Genomic DNA, 19,586 nt, shown 5'->3' on the forward strand with positions numbered 1-19,586 from the left:
GTTACACTAACCAAGGAGAAAGGACAAAAGACCCAAACAACAAAATTATAAGTGAAAAGGAGATATTACAACTGATACTACAGAAATTCAAAGGATCATAATAGGCTTTTATGAACAACTATAAGCAAAAAAACTGAATAACCTAGAAGAAATGTAAAAATTCTGAATAGACCAATTACTAGTAAGGAGATTGAATCAGTAATCAAAATTTTCCCATCAAAGAAAAGCCCAGACAGATGGCTTCAGTGGTAAAATTTACCAAACATTTAAGGAATTACACCAATCCTCCTTAAACTCTTCCAAAAATCAAAGGGGGTACATTCCCAAAGTCAGCATTATCCTGATACAAAAACCAGAAACGAACACTACTAGAAAAGAAAACTGCAGGCCAATATTTTGAATAATATAAAAAGATTCAAAAATTCTCTAAAAAATACTAGCAAATTGAATTCAGCAGCATATTAAAAGGATTGTATACTGTAATCAAGTGGGATTTACCCCTGGGACACAAAACACAGAAAAAGCATTTGACAAAATTCAAGCCCACAGCTAACATCAGACTCAATGGTGAAAGGTTGAAAGCTTTTCCTCTAAGGTCTGGAACAAGACAAGAGTGCCCACTCTTGCCACTGATATTCAACATAGTATTAAAAGTCCTAGCCAGGTTTATCAAGCAAGAAAAGGAAATAAAAGTGTCAGCACTGGAAAAGAAAATGTAAAACTGTCTCTATTTGCAGATGACATAATTTTATATATAGAAAATCCTGAAGATTCAACCAAAAAACTGTTAGATCTATACAATAAATTCAATAAAATGGCAAGATATGAAATTAACATACAAAAACCAGTAGCATTTCTATACACTAACAATAGATTGTCCAAAAAAGAAATAAAGACATTGTCCCCATTTATAATTGTATGAAAAACAATAAAATATTTAGGGATAAATTTAATTAAGAAAGTCAAAGAGTTGTACTCTGAAAACTGTAAGATATTGATGAAAGAAATAAAAGAAGACACAAAATAATGGAAATGCATCCCATGTTCATAGATTGGAAGAATTAATACTGTTAAAATGCCAATGCCACTAAAAGTCATCCAGAGATTCAACTGAATCCCTATCAAGATTCTAATAACATTTTTTACAGAAATAGAAAAAACCTTCTAAAATTTATTTGGAATGACAAAAAAAACTCTGAAGAGCCAAGGAAATCCTGAGAAAGAACACATCAGGGGCACCATACTTCCTGGTTTCAAGCTACCCTATAAAGCTATAGTCATTGAAACTGGCATAAAAGCAGACAAATAGATCAATGGAACAGAATTGAGAGCCCCAAAATACACTCAATCATATATGGTCAACCAATATTTGACAAGGGAGTCAAGAATACTCAATGGTCTCTATAATAAATGGTGCTGGGCTAACTAGATATTCACATGTAGAAGAATAAAACTGGGTCCATACCTTACACCACTAATAAAATATTAACTCAAAATGGATTATAGACTTAATTGTTAGATGTAAAAACATAAAATTTCTACAAGAAAACATAAGGATGTAGCTCCTTGACATAGGTGATGGTAATGATCTTTTGGATAGGAGACCTACAGCACAAGCACGCAAGCAAAACCAAGTAGGACTATATCAAACTAAAAAGCTCTGCACAGCAAAAGAAATCATCAAGAAAGTAAAAGTACAACCTATGGAATAGGAAAAATATCTGCAAACATCTGATAAAGGGTTAATACCCAAAATATGTAAAAAGCTCATACGATAGCAAAAAAAAAAAAAAAAAAAAAAAAAAAAAAAAAATCCCCAAATAACCCAGTGAAAAAATAGGCAAAGGATCTGAATAGACATTTCTCCAAAGAAGATATATGAAAAACCAACAGGTACATGAAAAGATGTTCAATATCACTTGTTCAATATCACTAGGGCAATGCACATTAAAACCACAATGAGATATCACCTCAGACCTGTTAGAATGGCCATCATGAAAAAGACAAAAGAGAACAAACCCCGGTGAGGATGTTGAGAAAAGGGAACCCTGGTGCACTGTTGGTGGGATTGTAGACTGGCGCAGCCACCATGGAAAACGGTATGGAGTACCCTCAAAAACTTAAAAATGGAAATACCATATGATCTAATAGTTTCACTTCTGGGAATGCATCCAAAGAAAATGAAATCACTAACTCAAAAGTACATCTGCACCCCCATGTATGTATGTATGTTTTATATGTATATATGTGGGTGTGCATACATTGATGATGTATATTATTGATGACATATTGATGTCATATGATGATGACATATTATTCAATGATGACATATTATTCAGCCATTAAAAAAAAAAGGAAATCCTACCATTTGCAACAACATGGATGGACATTGAGGGCATTATGCTAAGTGAAATAGTAATATAGAAAGAAACAAATACTGTATCATCTCACTTATATGGAATCTAAGAAAGAAAAAATGAAAAGAACAAAAACGACAAACTCACAGGAAAAGAGGTCAGGTTTGTGGTTACCAGAGGTGGGAGGTGTGGGGAAGGGGAATTGGAGAAAGGCGGTCAAAAGGGACAAACTTCCTTTTGTCCCAAAAGGAACAAACAAATGACTACTAGGGATGCGATGTATAACATGATGAGCTAACACTGCTGTATGATACATAGTTGAAAATCGTTAAACGAATAAATCCTATGAGTTCTCATCACAAGGAGAAAATTTTTCTCTTTTCTTTTTATTACGTCTATGTAAAAGATGGATCTGCTGTAGTAATCACCGTATGTATAAATCAAACCATCATGTTGTATGCCTTACACTTCTACAGTGTATGTCAATTACTTCTCAAAAAAAAACTAGGGGAAAAGGTTTAGAATTTAAAGTAATGCCAATGTAACATGACAGATTTTAATGTGGGATTTGGTTATACACTTCTGAGTCCTTAGAAAAAGTTTGTCAGCTTATAACTGGTAACCTGGTTACCTACTTTTGCTCTAAGAATGAGTGGGTCTGCACAATCATAACTTTGATCAAACCAGTTGAACTTCTGATAGCATCCGTATCAAAACCCAAGGTTTTCGTGTTTCTTGGAATGATGTAATATAGCAGGCTGTACGGATCAACTGAGGGAAAGTTAAATTCAACACAAAATTTGGAACTGTGCTATCCTTATGCTCATTCACACAGTCTGTTTTTTGTTTCTTCGTTTAATCTGTGTTCCACTTTGTCTTTTCCTGCAATTAAGATTAAGGTAGCCAGACAGGGATGTCTAAATCATTTATCTTTAATATGTAAAGGGACAGATTGTCATCAGCCTACTTCAAAGATATCATATCCTTGGGGCCCCCGGGTGGCTCAGTTGGTTGAGTGGCTTTCTTCTGCTCAGGTTGTGATCCCGAGGTCCTGGGAGGGAGCCCCACATCGGGCTCCCTGCTCAGTGAGGAGCCTGCTTCTTCCTCTCTCTCTACCCACCCCCCAACTTGTACTCTCTCTCAAATAAATAAATAAAATCTTTTAAAAGAAAAAGATTTTATTTATTTATTTGAAGACAGATCACAAGTAGGCAGAGGCAGGCAGAGAGAGAGAGGGGAGCAGTCTCCCTGCTGAGCAGAGCCCGATGTGGGGCTCGATCCCAGGACCCTGAGATCATGACCTCAGCCGAAGGCAGAGGCTTTAACCCACTGAGCCACCCAGGCACCCATAAATAAATAAAATTTTTAAAAAATAAATAAAAATAATAAAAGATATCATATCCTAACTCAAACAAAATAAGTCTTTGGAAATTCCTGGATTCTGCTACAATTGTTTTTTTTCCCTCTTTTCTTTTTAGTTAATGTATGACCCTAACAAGTTACCCCTCTAATTGGATGTTTGCTCAGGCAGTTAAAAAATAGAGTTAACAAGAAAAGCAAATGAGTTAATAAGCCCTTTTGTTTTTCTTAACAAGGCATATCTTAAAATCTAAATGTTAAATTACAGAACATTATTACCAAATCTCTTATTTGATGACATGTGTGGCTAAATGTTTAGGCCTTTTTGTGTGTGGAGGTTATTGCATTAAATAGTGCTGGACAAAATAAGTTGGTATATATCTTATTAAACACGCTATTGAGCCAATGAGGTTAAAAAACAAGGAAAGGATGACCAAGCTGTTCTGTTTTGACATGGAGTATGTGTGCTTGTGCGTGTGCGTGTGTGTGTGTGTTGTTTTATTTTCTTTTGGATGGCTTACATAGTAAATTGTTCTAAAATTGCTGAATAACAGGACTGCATACTCTGAGAAGCTAGGGAAGTGCTTGCTTCTTTTCTAAAGTAAGTCTGCAGAGAGCATTTGGTAAGAAAAGGACAATGAAAACAGTCTATGTTAACATAAAGACAGGCTGCTTTTTACGTCCTCCTGGACTCTACAGAGAAGAATCCCACCCTCATGACTGAGCAATGAATGTTTCTAGTTAATTTAGGCATGTGGACAAAACAAAACAAAACAAAAAAGGGAGAGGAGAAAGCCAGCAACAGGCTTGTACCGCTAACTAACTTAGCACAGTTTTTAGAGATGTTTAAGTAAGTGAAGCAATTTAAAAAAGCACACACACCTGGGAGGCTAGGAAGTAAACTGGAGAATACTACTGAAAATGCACACATCAAAGCAGTTGTCACATCTACATGAAGCCTGTGAAGGTGGTGGTTCAGCCCAGCTATGAGGGGTCTTGTAAGTGCTAGTCTCTCACCAGGACTCAAATACACTGAAAAACAAACACATCCACAAGTGGTCTGTGTACAGATGTGTATGCGGCTTCAAGTTGACCCACCACACATATACAAATAGTTTATGCACTTTTGGGAATGCTATGTTTTGACACGGCAAAGAACGCACAGAGAACAATTGTTTTGCTTCAGTGTGGAGGTGAACTTTGATGGAACTTAGTAAAACACAGAACATTTATTACTGTGATGAATGGCTCTCTGGGGAGTCATTTCCATGCCCTCCCAGCTGGAGTAGAGGGCTGCAGTGACAGCGCTGGGTAAGAAAGGGATGGAACAATAGGTTCTGTGAGTTCAAGAAGCTGAGGTTGTCCTCCCAGAGTGGGTGGTATGAGCATCAGTCCTAAGCAGCACATAATTCAGAGGGGAGTGATGGATTCTTGTGGAATGTGGAAATAACAAAGAGGGTAAAATGAGAGCAAATTAGGAAAGTGCACTTGAATCACCCAAAGTGCTGAGGATTTTTTGTGTCAACAGATTCTAAGATTGAAAAGCCACAAGACTGGTGAGTTCCCTGATCAAATCCAGGACCCACGATCCCAAGCAACCAACAATATTCATCCAAACTGGATGCCACTGCAATTGGCCAACTGGAGCAACTGGAAAACAAGTATCCCTTCCACCCCTTTAAATAATTATTTATTCATTTGTTTGAATTTTTAAAAAATTGCAATACAGTTAAATCAGCATGTCTGGTTCACTTCCATTCCTTCACTGTGCAACCTAGGGGCAGGGAAGGCGTCAGTTTCTCTGTCTTCCCTCTGTCCAAGGTGTAAAGGTATCTGCCGTACTAAGCTGCAAATGCAACATTATCCTTGGTTTTCTCCATCTTAACAGATTTTGCATCCTTTCCCCTGGCCTTGAGCAGGAAATTCTTGATTTCCTCAACTTTGCTAGTTTTGACTAGGAGGCTCACAGGGAGGGAGAAAGGACTTGCACGGCCAGATAGATGCCCTTTTTCACCTTTTCTACAAAACGTTTTTAAAAATACTGATGCTCTCCAGGGGCGGCTGGGTGGCTCAGTCAGTTAAGCGGCAGCCTTCAGTTCAGGTCATGATCCCAAGGTGCCGTGCTGGAGTCCTGCTTGGGCTCCCTGCTCAGTGGGGAGTCTGCTTCTCTCATCCCCTCTGCCTGCTTCTCCCTCTGCTTGTGCTCTCTTGGTCAAATCAATAAATAAGATCTTTAAAAAAAATAAAATACTGAAGCTCTCTAAGCAAGAAAACTGAGACCAAGTTAAATGAGACTCTTTCTTGCTGCCCACCTTGGCTATGTTCTTTCATTTATTTCACTGTCCATTTACTTGAGAAGCTCCTGGCAGGACCTGTGGACACGGATGGCTATTTCAGAAGTCAGATGCTTGGCCACTGTATCTTAGAATCCCAGGAAGGTAACGACTTGGGGAAAAACTCTGCACCGATTGTGAAAGACCCACTTGTAACTTAGAATCGCAGCACCCTGACAGCAGCTCCCCCCCCACCTCCCCCCCACCCGGGAGCCCTCACAGGCAGACAGAAATGGTGTCGTGGTGTGGAAATAACCTGTCAGAACCGCCTTGGTTCTGAGGTTCCATGATTGGTTTTGACACTGGGTGGAGATGATCAAAAGCCCTTAAAAATCAGCCATGGAGGGAAGTTCCATTGTCTTTTGTCTTTTCCAGCCCAGGGTTTCCCTGCTGCCCCCTGCTAGGATAGAGAGGCTGTCAGCACCAGGCCTCCTAGCTCAGACTTTTAATAGAGGGGGGAAAAAAGAACCCAAACACTGGATTTTGAATCTAAGTTCTAAAAACAAATTAGAACATTTTTATTCTATATAATAATGGATCCTAAATGTCCATTATCAGAATCTCTTGATCATATGGTACTTTCCAAAAATAACAGTTCCAGGAGCCCAACCCAGTAGAGTCTGAATCCCTGGTCCTGGGGTCAAATTTGGCCATCTGAAATTTTAATGACCTCCCAGATGATTTTAATGATTGGCCAAATTAGAGACACAGAGATTTAGTTATTTTTTTTAAACCGAATATTTTTAAATGCATCCCTAGAGATTCCACGAGAACATATGCTTGCATTTTCAATATTCTAATTCCAATACCCTACCAAGTCACACTATCTCTTTCCAGTGTCTTGGAATGATTAGTCTGTGTTTAAAATTATGGCAAATATGGCCCTGCAGAAAGGTTACATTTCATTACATTTTTACTAAAATTGCTGAGTAACTTAATAGATGAAAAAGGAGTCATAATTCTATTTTAATAACACTCCAGAATGTATCCTATTATTTCAAGGGGTGCTGTGAAATTTTCAAAATGAAAATTCTTTGAGTTCACTTGAATTTCTAAAGTCTGAAAACCACTGCTTTCGATTCAAGGCAAGAATGCAAGGTCTTTCCTCCACTGCTTCTTCTAACCACTCTCCCAGCCTCCCTCCATCTCCAAAGGCACTCCAGTGGAGGAGAAGCTCTCATGGGCATTCTTTTTCCATTGAGGTCCGGTCAGGAAAATAGATACCACACTAGGTGTTTTAACAGAGAGAATTTGATATGGGAAATTTTTTGCAGATGTTGGAGAGCTCAAAAACAGCACAAAGGAACACTAAGATAACAGAGTTAGGTGGCCAGTGGCTTTCTACTCTTGGGGAAGAAGCTGGAATTTCCAGAGCTGGAAGTTGGGGGAGGGCCCCATGGAGGTGGGACCCAGGGCTTAGGGTGGGGCCCTGACAAGCCACTGTTGGTATGTGGGTGCTTTGAGGAGAGGCCTCTTGGATTTGGAGCTCTGACTCAGAAGGGGGTCCCTATCTAGAGCCGCAGCTACCTCACCTCAGACTCCAATGAGGCTCTGCGAGTGTGGAGAGAAGGTGAAGACAGCAATGAATTACTGCCAAGTGAAAGGCCACTGATAGGGTGGTATCTAGAAACAGCCCACAGAAAGGAAGAAGGAAAAGCCCTATCCCTTCCTCCTGCTGCCCAGTCTCTCTCAAGGGTATCCCAAAAGGAAGCCAGATGGACTAAAGAAAAATGTGCTCTCCAGGGTCTTGGCCCTGCACCACAAAGTGGAGTAGAGTAGGGAAGGTTTGGAGCTGGGGGATAGCATGGTAGTCAAGCACAGCAACAAACAATCTCTTTTTCTTTTTTTAAGATTTTATTTATTTACTTGACAGACAGAGATCACAAGTAGGCAGAAAGGCAGGCAGAGAGAGAGAGGAAGGGAAGCAGACTCCTCGCTGAGCAGAGAGCCGGATGCGGGGCTCGATCCCAGGACTCTGGGATCATGACCTGAGCCGAAGGCAGAGGCTTTAACCCACTGAGCCACCCAGGCGCCCCAACAAGCAATACCTTTTGAGTCGAGAGCTGTGAAACTTGCATTGGCAGGAACAAGTTTAAAAGTTTTTGTTTCCAAAACAAACTGGTCAAATAATTTTTTTTTGATGGTCAAATAATTTTCAGAAAAGTATAATCCACTCTTGAAGTGTCACAATGCCCATTAGTGTATTAAAGGAACTGAAAAGTCTTGCAGTAAAGAAACCTGCTTTATTTTGTTTAATTAGCTATTCCTAAAGTGTATTTAGTGCGAATGCCTTATTTTTTCAGTTATAAGATTCTTCAGAACATACAAACTGGATTGTAAATGCTGTTCTAAAAAAAAAAAAAAGGCACTACTTAAGTCTAAACTGCTTTCTTATCTGTTAGTGTCTAAAGCTGGGAAAAAAAGAACACATCCAAGTGAAAAAGGAAGACAAATAGAATTCTATCTGTAAAGGATTAGATCTATTTCTCTTTCATGTTTCCTGATATCCGTAAAAGGAACATCCTCCTCCGCCTTTAAGCAAACTGTTAGGAAAAGAATTCCTCACTCAACCCCCAGAACACTCACTAACTATGACTAGTAACAGAAACCACCAGCTTCAACAAAATCTGAAGGAGACAGGGGAGTGTTGCAGGAAACTGTATGAATCATCTCAAGAGCCCTGGGATACCAACTGCTCTTAAATACACAGGGTAGCTGGAAAATTACCCCAGGGGCAAAGAATGACTCTGTATTTAAGGTGATAAAAAGAAACTCTATTCCTTTTAGGATTATGGTTATTTCTACCCTGCCCATGTCTGCCTCTGGCTGGAAGAGGGATCTGACTGTAACCCCGGACACAGACTGAGTGTGAAGCACAGAATACAGCACAGTAAACTTTGGGAGTGGGTCTGAGGCCACCATGTGGCAGATACAGATGAGTAGGGAGAAAAGTTTGTCTGCAAAGGTGGGTGCTGAGAGAAAAGCAACAGCCAAGGATGGAGGGAGAGGGAAGAAAAGAGAAAGAGAGAGAGAGAGAGAGGGGAGGAGGGAGGAGGCCAAGGAAGAGAGGGAGGAAGCGAAGGAGGAGGAGGGTAGGGGAAGAAGAACGGAAAGGAGTGGGGAATGGAAAGACGGTGGGAGAGAGGAAGGAAAGAATTAAAAATAACTGCCTGATGATTTTCCAGTTTCCTTGGGGATTGACTCTAAATTACCCCTATTTAACTAGAATGTTTCATTCCGAAACACCACAATGTCCAACTAATATGAATCTCTCCTTAAGTTATGCTAATCTGGCTTTTACCTTTGAGTTGGATTTTGTTCATGAAGACAGCTGATTCTTGTCTGGAAATCTGGAAATTTCTTAAGCAAAAGCAGTTTAAATTAATTCTATCTATTCCATTCCTTATCCTAAAAACAGGTCCCAAAATGTTCCAAGCAACTGACTGTGAATGTCAGTAGCCACCACATGACTTGAGCACACTTCTTTTCATCATGACATGCTACCTACAGATCTGACATGATATTAAATCATAATAGGATACGATATTAATACCCAATTCTGGTTCTGAGAAAGTTTTTTCTGTCCCATTCATTTGGAAGCTGATCAGTTGAGACAGAAGACTCTGATAGTTGTGTCTCCAACAACAATATGACAAAGGACAGACATTTTTGGGACAGAGAAAGGAGAAACCAAGCCTAGTCAAAAATGTACAATTCTAGGGATTAAAATCTACAAAGGGACCTATCTGGCTCAGTTGGTAGAGTGTGTGACTCTTGACCTCAGAGTTTTAAGTCTGAGTCCCATGTTGGGTATAGAGATTAGTTAAATATAAAGCGTTTTTAAAAATAAAATAAAATAAGATCTCTTATTCACATCTTAGCAGACACAGTCTCCTTCTGAAATTAGATTTCTTTCACTGTATCTGGCTTCACTTCATAGCCAAAACAACATTTCTGAATATTGCCACAAACCTCAGTCCCCTTTGAAGGTGACATACAAAGGGTTGTTTCTATCTCCCATTTGTATTCTCTTGCCTTAAAGAACACCACAACCTTCACCTCCTAAATTCACTAGTTTTCTCTTGCTTCTCTCTTATTTGGTTCTCACTCTTTCCACCCTTTTGGAATTAGTCTGCTTTCCAAACCTTACTTCAGCTGGAATACAAATTTGAACTTCCCTTTGCTCACTGGCCTGGAGTTGAAGGCTAGCAGCTGTGCCCCTTCCCAGTGAGCCTTGCTCATGGAGACCCAGCACACGTAAGAAGGAATATTTGAAAATAACATGGAGTCCCCTCTTACCCATAAGCAGAACTCTGGTCTGGGTTATTTTATAAGTAAAATATCCTGCAAAAGAACACACAAATTAACCCCTTGATAGGCCAGAAAAAATTACCCTTAGTAAATATTTTAGTAGTGTTTGTTTCTTCTCCTTAATAGTTTTAAATTTTTGTAATCTATTTCTGAAGTTTTTAGGGTCTAAGAAATTGATTATGATTACTGTTAATGATTCTGGATTGCTTCTTCATGTTCCTTGTAATTTAGAATTGTGAGTTCGTGTTTGGTGGCACTTCATCTAGAGGAATCCTGTGCAGTGTTGAAAATATGTCTTTCTAGAGAAGACTTTTAGTTATTTTTTATTGAGAGCATGGGCATTGTTATTAGCCCGAGGTTGTTTTTATTTGTTAGAGAATGTAGGCCTTTCAGAAGGTGTAAATTCAAACCTCAAATTTGAGTGAGGGGAGCCTGAGGTTTTCAGATTTTTCTTCATAGTCTCAGGATTTTCCTTCCTTTCTCCCTTCCCCATTAGATCAGGCTAAACAAAAGAATTTGCTTTAAACCTCCCTTTGGGAGAAGCTAAACATTTTCAGTTCTCTTTCACAGATAAGTCTCGTCATTCAAGTGTTCTTTACAGTCTTTGATCCAAATTTCTGCCCTTCATAGACCCCAAAATGTGTCTCCTATACTTTCGTAGCCATTAAAACTCAAACACATTGTTAACAAGACTGGTAAAGGGGCACCTGGGTGGCTCAGTGGGTTAAAGCCTCTGGCTTCGGCTTGGGTTACGGTCTTGGGGTCCTAGGATAGAGTCCTGCTTCCCCTTCTGTCTGTGCCTACCTCTCTGCCTGCTTGTGATCTCTCTCTGTCAAAATAAATAAATGGAATCCTAAAAAACAAAAACAAAAACAAAAAACAAAAAACAAGACTGGTAAAAAAAATAAATCCAGAACAGTCAAGAAGAAGTCATTTCTGAAAACGGATTTGCTTAGTAACCACTTTTGATCCCTTATAGACTTATATCTTCTTAGACAAAATGAAAAGATTTGTGCAGTTATCTGCTGGCCTCTATCAACAGAAACAATCAATATGGAGAGTGCAGCACCCCTTTCTGTACACCTCTCACAAATATTGTTCCTAAGTTTTCTGGTACTCTCCAAAACAAAACAGATATAATGAATGCTTCCTTATGAGAAAGGTTCTTTGGAATCAGCTTTGAGAAAGAAGAAAGAAAGACAGAAAGACAGAAAGGGCAGGAAGGAAGGGAGATTCTTTTCTTTTTTTAAAAAGATTTTATTCATTTATTTGACAGAGAGAGATCACAAGTAGACAGAGAGGCAGGCAGAGAGAGAGAGAGGAAATCAGGCACCCGGATGAGCAGAGAGCCTGATGCAGGACTTGATCCCAGGACCCTGGGATCATGACCTGAGCTGAAGGCAGCGGCTTAACCCACTGAGCCACCCAGGTGCCCAGGAGGGGAGATTCTTATCCACAAAGAAATCTATGCTCTTCCTGGGAAAATCAGGATTTAGACCTTAAATCTAAGGTTTAAAACTCTCTCCATTTTCAATTTTTCTTTGGCTTGACTTAAATGGAAATCTTTGAGTGGGAAAATTATAAGACCATGTCTTTATAACTCTAAAATTAACTTCCAAATTGATCAATTTAATCAAACTCAACCATCCATTAAATATATATATATACACACACACATACACACACTGAGTAAGATTATTTAGAAAAGAATTATTTTGAAAAATTGCCTAGGGTAATGCAAATCTCATATGCTGGATAAAATATCCATAATGAATTTGAAAACTATTAACAATGCAATTGCTGTCATAATTTTACAGATCTTCTTAGGAATGGTATTACTTAGGCTTTCTTGGGCATCTATTTTACTGATTACCAATACAGAGAGTATTTGGATCTAGCCTAAATTCTTCCTTCTGCAAATCAAACATATTTCCTCTTGTTCTACTCTTAATGGAGACCAGATTCTTACATAATAACCCTTCATCTTCTTGAAGACTCACCCTCTCAACCATGCATTCCACTGCATTGTCTTAGTTACCCAGCCGCCATGGAGGATATATCCTGAAGGGAAAAGTTCAAGATCAAACGAGATGACTCTCCTCATGAAAGAGCAAATACAATTTTCTCCTTTCTAGTTTTATTAACAGTGAAAATTTCTCTTCAAATAACACTCTAAAACCAAACGTGCACAGAAAATATATCACTTTTAAATCCCACAGAGGCTTGAAAATGTTACTATAGTAAACATTTTCCAACTAACGCTGTTTGTAGAAAAATTATAGTCTGTGTTTTTCTGTCATCAGAATGTGGCAGATTCTCTAATGACTCTGTTTGCTCTACAAACACAATAATTCAGACTGTTTCTGGCACAAATTATATTGTTCAAGGGTAAACTTTCATTCTGTATCTCCCTTTAACTCTGTTTTCAAAGTGAGGTAGAACCCAGAGTTAATCAATTCAAAATCAATCAATCTGGGTAATTAAATTCTATGCCCTTCATTCACCATCTACCTATATCCCTGCTCTTTCCCAGCTCCACCCCAAATAAATGCATAAATATAAAACCTTTTATTCTCAATAATTGGTTTTTATGTCTGACATATACTGTATATTCATACATTTTCCCCATATAGACCCTCTCTTTATAGGTCTATTAATCCCAGAGAGTAACCGTGTATTTATAAGATCATTACAAAGAACAAAAGGTAAAACCATCAATAGTAAGTATACAATTGCTACTTAAGTACTTCTCACAACCAAAGATTTCCATTAGGTACTTTAAATAAGTTACCATATTTCATTCCTTTAGGAGCCTGTTATGAATTGAATTGGATTCTTTCCAAAAAGATACATTAGAATCTTAACTCCTAGGACCTCAAAGTGTGATCTTACTTGAACATAGGATCTTTACAGGGATAAGAGGGTTAAAGTGAGGTCATTAGGATGGGTCCTAACCCATTAGGACGAGTACGATTATAGAAGGGGGGAAATTTGGACACAGAGACATACATATGGGGAGAACACCACGTGAATATAAAGACAGACATCCACAGTCTGAGGAGCAAGTCCTGGGACACATCCTTCCTTCAGAGCCCTCAGAAGAATTCAACCTTGCCAATACCTCAATTTCAAACTTGCAAACTCCAGAACTGTGAGAGAATAAATTTCTGCCATTTAAGACACCCAGTTTGTGGTACTATTTTACAGCAGCCCTGGAAAACTGAAGCACAACCCTACAATTTAAGTCTTAGGCTCTTTTTGTAAATAAGGAGACTGAGGACTAGGAAGATTAAAGACCTTCCCCAGAGTCACACTGGCAGTAAGAGCTGGGCTGTCACTTAACAAAGATCTGCTTTGCTCAAAAGCCTGGTTCCTTTCCTCTATATCACACTGTCTCCAAATTTAAGTTGTTAGCTACTTTTTTTCATCTATGTATCTAAGAAAGCACCCACAAACACACACATTGTATATGGACTTACAGACTATACCTAAAATGATATAGTCAAGGTATTTCTATATTGTTTTTCCTGAGGAGAACTTGCTGAAGACCATTTCACCATGTTTCAGGAGTTACTACAGAAAACTTAAGACGTAGAAGAATCATTGACCTGGTCTGGGAAAGGCAAGATTATTCACTGGTGCTAAGGGCATCAGTCACCTTGCTCTGGTCATTAATTGGCAATTGAAAAGTCATGAGTGGGAGGGTATTAGGATGGTGGGAGACTTTGTCCTTTCCTGACAAATTGAGGTTAGATATGGGGAATACAAGGAAATGTTTGATTAATTTTCCTGGGACAGAGCCCCAATTTAAGTTGGGAGGGACACGCAGTAAGATACCCAGAGAGCAAGTGGTTAAAGAACAAAGATCTGAGAGGAAAGAAGAATTTCCCAACTTGTAACAGCTCCTCCAGCCAAACTCTGGACCAATGGCCAGCTATGCCAAGAAAGGAGCTATTGCCTATGGAGGAGTGGATTGTCTACTCCATGAAGGTGTCTGGCCAAGGTGGCAAATGGAGACTGAATTTCAGGCTGCATTCCCCCTACCAAGCTGTCTGCCATGGAGTTGTTCTGTGCCTTGTTAGCAAAAGGAGCATTCTTTCCTAATCCACACAAAGGCATTGTAAATGTTACCTGTGGCCCAAGAAATCATTACCTCAACATCAGAGCATTTATATCAGACCCTCAGATCACTCCTCTGTTCTGGGGAGTAGAGCGGAGCTTGTTGGTTATTGTAGAATTAGAAAGTAGTAGTATATAAACATAATAGTTTTATGCTTTTGAAACTTTATTTCTTTTAAAGTTTTTGGTGGTGTTGTTGTTGCTATTATGGCAGAGTTTCCATTTTTCAGCTAAAGAACTAAAGAAATACAATTCTTACTTTTCCTTTTTTCAGATTAAATTTTGAAGTGCTGGGGCTCACCAGTTGGTTAGATCTTCATATGAGGCCCAGCTCTGCTGTGCAAATTGGGCCAATTTGCAATTTCCTCACTGGAAAATGCAAGTTTGTTCATTCACCCAACATACACTTTTTAGGTGGCTACTATGTGCCTGGTATTGTTTTAATATTCCCAGGGCAAGGTCCATATTCTCATGAAGATTAAATTCTAGATTCGGGGGGCGCCTGGGTGGCTCAGTGGGGTAAGCCTCTGCTTTGGCTCATGTCATGATCTCAGGGTCCTGGGATCGAGCCCCACATCGGGTTCTCTGCTCAGCAGGGAACCTGCTTCCCCCTCTCTCTCTCTGCCTGCCTCTGCCTACTTGTGATCTCTGTCTGTCAAATAAATAAATAAAATCTTTTTAAAAATTCTAGATTGGGGTGGGAGGAAAGGGAAAAGACAGACAAGAAGCTAAAATATATGTATAATTTAATAGACAAAATTTCTCCCCTCACAAATACATCAGTATGAATTTCTCTTTTGCATTCCTTGGTATCCTCTCAGAGCCATTTATCTATCAAGTAGTGGGGGAGGAGATACAGTAATGGAGCTGGAATACAAAATGATTTAAAGAGTATTGAGTTGCTAACATCCAAATAGGACCTCTAAATCCACAGCCGGATAGTAATCTGTGAAACCCAGGTGTTTTTTAGCAAACCCAATCAAGAAGACTGACTGACGAGATTATAGAGTTTTACATATACCTGGAGTAATGAGGAGGAGGATATGAGGTGGAGGAAGTTGAAAGTCCCAGTGAGAAAGGGGAGGAGAAGAGGAAGTCATACAGCAGTGTTTTTGTTCTCTGTGCTGATTTCCTTGGGCAGAACCTCAAACACCTGCATGGGTGTGGAGAAGCTGGAGGACATCCGGGTTTGTGGCTCACTCCCACAGATGCAGCACAGGAAGGCTCCCAGATAGGGTTGCCAGATAAACTACAGAAAGTCCAGTCAAATTGGAATTTCAAATAAACAATAAATAATTTTAATGTAAGTACCCTCCACCCCAGGAATATTTGGAATATACTTCCACTGTTTTGTTTTTGTTTTTGTTTTTTCCCCCCACAGTTTATCTGAAATTCAAATTTAGCTGGGCTTTCTGTATTTTTATCTGTGAACTCTGGCAACCCTACCTCGGGAGAACTTTTAGCTTGGGGTCCCTGCCCCCACTGGCATGGAAGTGATGGCTCAGGAGTGTTGATAGCTAGACCTAAGGAAGTATTCTTTTAAAAAAATAATAATAATATTTTACTTATTTGAGGGAGAAAATGCTAAGGAGAGCAAGAGAGAGCACAAGCTGGGGGTATGGAGAGGGAGAAGCAGATTTTCCCACTGAGAAGAGACCCTGTAGAGGGGCTCCGTCCCAGGACCCAGACATCATGACCTGAGCAGAAGACACATGCTTAACTGACTGAGCCACCCAGGCACCCCCAAAGGAAGAATTCCTTTTCCACATGTAAAGCTCTTGGATTGACCTTGAACATAGTAGTCTCTCAATAAATCCCTAATTAATTAATTAGTTAATTAATTAAAACCCAATCAATTTTGCCTTCTGGTTATTACCATATCTAACCAGAAGTTGATTATAACTTAATACTATATGAAACTACCAGTGAGCATAAATCATATTTTAAAAAAATTAATGTGAGAATTAATACCCACTCTAAATGCACATGTGCTTTATTATTCCAGTCTCACAAAGCATATGAAAACCACAGCTGTTGATAATGGTTTTGATTTGCCAGATCCTGTAACAGTCCACTTACTTTGCCTTGAACATGGCATTTGTACCACATTAAAATTTGGCAAGCTTAATCTTTGCTAACCACTGGCAAATGTGAACATGCTATAAAACATAAAAATATATTTCAGCCAAAGCCATTATCAGGTATATATTTGTTTGGATTTGACTAAGAACCTCTAATTTGTTCATGTGTACTTGGCATCTTTACATTCTTTGTGGTGATTATGCTTGCAATGAATATATTACATGCTTAACAGTCAACTAGAGCTCTCAGTGCAATGGAGGAGGAAGGGAGAGAGAAGAGGAAGAAAGTTCTATTTCACTTCTGTTGGAGTGAGAATGAACCTCCATAAACTCTTAGAGAAAACTCTTCCAGTGGCCACTCTTGCCCATCCACCCATCCGACCTGCCCCCCACTAAAAATACTTTTGAGTAGTTTGTGCATTCTCTTTCATATGACCATCTTAAGAGAATCTACCTTTGTATGTATCTGGCCAACAAGCCTCAGAAAAAAATTATGTTTTCTGGCTATTGAACAACACAAAACTCAAGAAAACCTTCATCTCTAATATCCAAACCCAATGGAGTTCTTTAGTCTGGAAATCCACACCACCCCTAAAGGCAGAAGAGGTGTAGGTGGGATATGATCTTGAGATTACTGTTCTGATTTGCTCATCCACTCAATGAGACAAAGACAGCTAGAGCATCATCATATTCCCTCCCCAAAGGACATCATAGAAAAATTTTCATCAGGCCCCCATCTATGCACGTTCCCAAAATTTTAATCACCTCAAAACCTTTCATATATGGCATCTCGTATTTATCTCAGGACATGTTGTAAAGTAGGAAAGGTAGGAATTATGTAATTATTATTTTCATTGTGCAGAATCTATGGGAAAGGAAACGTTTCATGGCAGGACCAGAATTAACATCCATTTAATTTAGCTTTCTATCCATGCCTACCTTTCAGTATCTTAGTGAACCACACTGTATGCATATTTTCCAGTGCCCTGAAATGGACACATGTAACGAAAGAGGAACACTGAAGATAAATGTACCCACATCCCGGGTTTAAGTTTGATTTAGTTCTATCAAGGAAACACAACAAATCCACCCTCCCAGACAAACTAAAACAAAACAGAGCAAGAGCTCCTTTGCCTAAAAGTGGTTACTCATTCATATATTCAGTACCGAGCTTCTACTAAATTCTAGGTGCTATCTTTGACATTGTTTACTTCACAGAGTGAGTGAGCTAACAAGTAGAGCTACTTATCACAAGGCCTGACATGTGGGAGGTAACCAATAACAGCAAATTTCCTTCCTCCTCAAATTCTTATCCTTGAATTAATTAATCAAAACCAATATGCAAACTGTAGAAAATGATTTGCTTCCAATCCAGTATCAGGGTTTAAACCCTCCCTCTATGCAGATGCATACTGTGACATTTGAGCCTGAGCTATTAAGCCAGGGAGACTAAAACACACTCTGGCAGCATCATGATTTGTGATTCTTGGCTTGCCATTTTGTGTTGTAAAAGAGGAGAGGAAAAGTCAGTCAAGTGTTCTAGTATTAATGGGCTGTATCCATAAACACACACACACATACACACTTTCGGAAAGCTGTGTTCTTAATCTAGGCAATAGCTTTGTAATTGAAAATAAGTATTTACTATCTTCTCTGGCTGTTTGACCAAATGTAACTTTTATGTACAAGCAATTTATATAAAGAAACATAACCTTGAAACCAACACTTTCTGCTCCATCTTGCATCCTTTTTACCTCTCTCTCTTTTTAAGATTTAGTTAGAGAGAGAGAGAATGAGAGAGTGCACATATGTGGGGGGAGGGTCAGAGGGAGAGAATCTTCAAGCAGATTCCCCACTGCCAAGTGGGGACCCCATCTCAGGGCTTGATGCCACAGACCCATGAGATCATGACCTAAGCCCAAACCGAGAATCCAGCACCCAACTGAGTCACCCAGAAGCCCCTTGCATCCTATTTTCTATTTCTATTTGCTCCCACCTACCCCCCCTCCCCCCACTTGGCTCCCAAGACTAGGTCATATATGGGGGAGACACCAATCTGAGGCATTATCAGCTTTTACCTTTCAGTGGCTTTCATGATATATGCCAATTGCCACCACTATATTGATTATGTAGCAATCTACACTAATTCCTGAGACATCCAGGGTGAACAGATACCATGTATAAACACAGATATAAAACTGGTTGCTGGTCTAACAAGGTATTTAAAGGACTCATCTCTGACCTCTACTGGTCATCTTATTAAAATACAACATCTACCATTCTTCCAGAAGTACTTTCACATCTTCATGCACTCATTTAACAAATGAGTACCAGGCACTGTCTAAGGAAGGACAGTAAACAAAAGAGATTTAAAAAACAAAAAACAAAACAAAACAAAAAAAAACCTTCCCTCTTAAAATTCAACAGGGGAGACATCTAACCTACATTCACAAATAAATTGTAGAGTATTTTGGAAGGTAAATAAAAGCACTGTTATGAGTGCTTTTAAAAGGAGAAAAGATAAATCAGGTAAAGGGAATCAAAAGCACTGCAAAGGCAGAGCGAGGGAAGCAATTTGCAAAATTAAATCAGATGCCCGGACTAAGTGTCAGAGAGTAGAATGAAGCAGACTTGAAGGAGGTGAGAACCTCAGCAGCTTAAGACCTGACACATAGGTTCTCAAATAAGTTAAATTAAACATCACCCCAGGAGCAGGGTTCTTTTTTACATAGTTTCCAGAGAGATTTTCAAGTCAGCCCGATTTGTGTTCAAACCTGGTATTGGTCAGCTTTTGCTGCAGTAACCAAATTCTCAGTGGGCTTACAAAACAAGTATTTATTTTTTGCTCACGTTTTATGAGGACTGCAGGCTGTGGGTCAGCCTTAACTCTGACGAGTCAGCTCATCGGGCTTCAGCTCAGCTCCATGTGTCTTCTCATTCCAGAAGCCACAACTGAAGCAACAGACACTCTCTAAGCTATGTTGCTTTCACGGAGGAAGCAAGGCTGAAATACACCTAGTCAGACC

General features: G+C 39.2%; 1 pseudogene; it reads right to left on the reverse strand.

The window, feature by feature from the left end:
- Positions 1-5,464: 5,464 nt before the first annotated feature.
- Positions 5,465-6,337, reverse strand: LOC116866517 (annotated as a pseudogene).
- Positions 6,338-19,586: the final 13,249 nt, after the last annotated feature.

This window comes from Lontra canadensis, unplaced genomic scaffold (genome assembly GCF_010015895.1).
Source record: "Lontra canadensis isolate GAN:19392208 unplaced genomic scaffold, GSC_riverotter_1.0 scaffold10, whole genome shotgun sequence".
Classification (NCBI taxonomy): Eukaryota; Metazoa; Chordata; class Mammalia; order Carnivora; family Mustelidae; genus Lontra; species Lontra canadensis.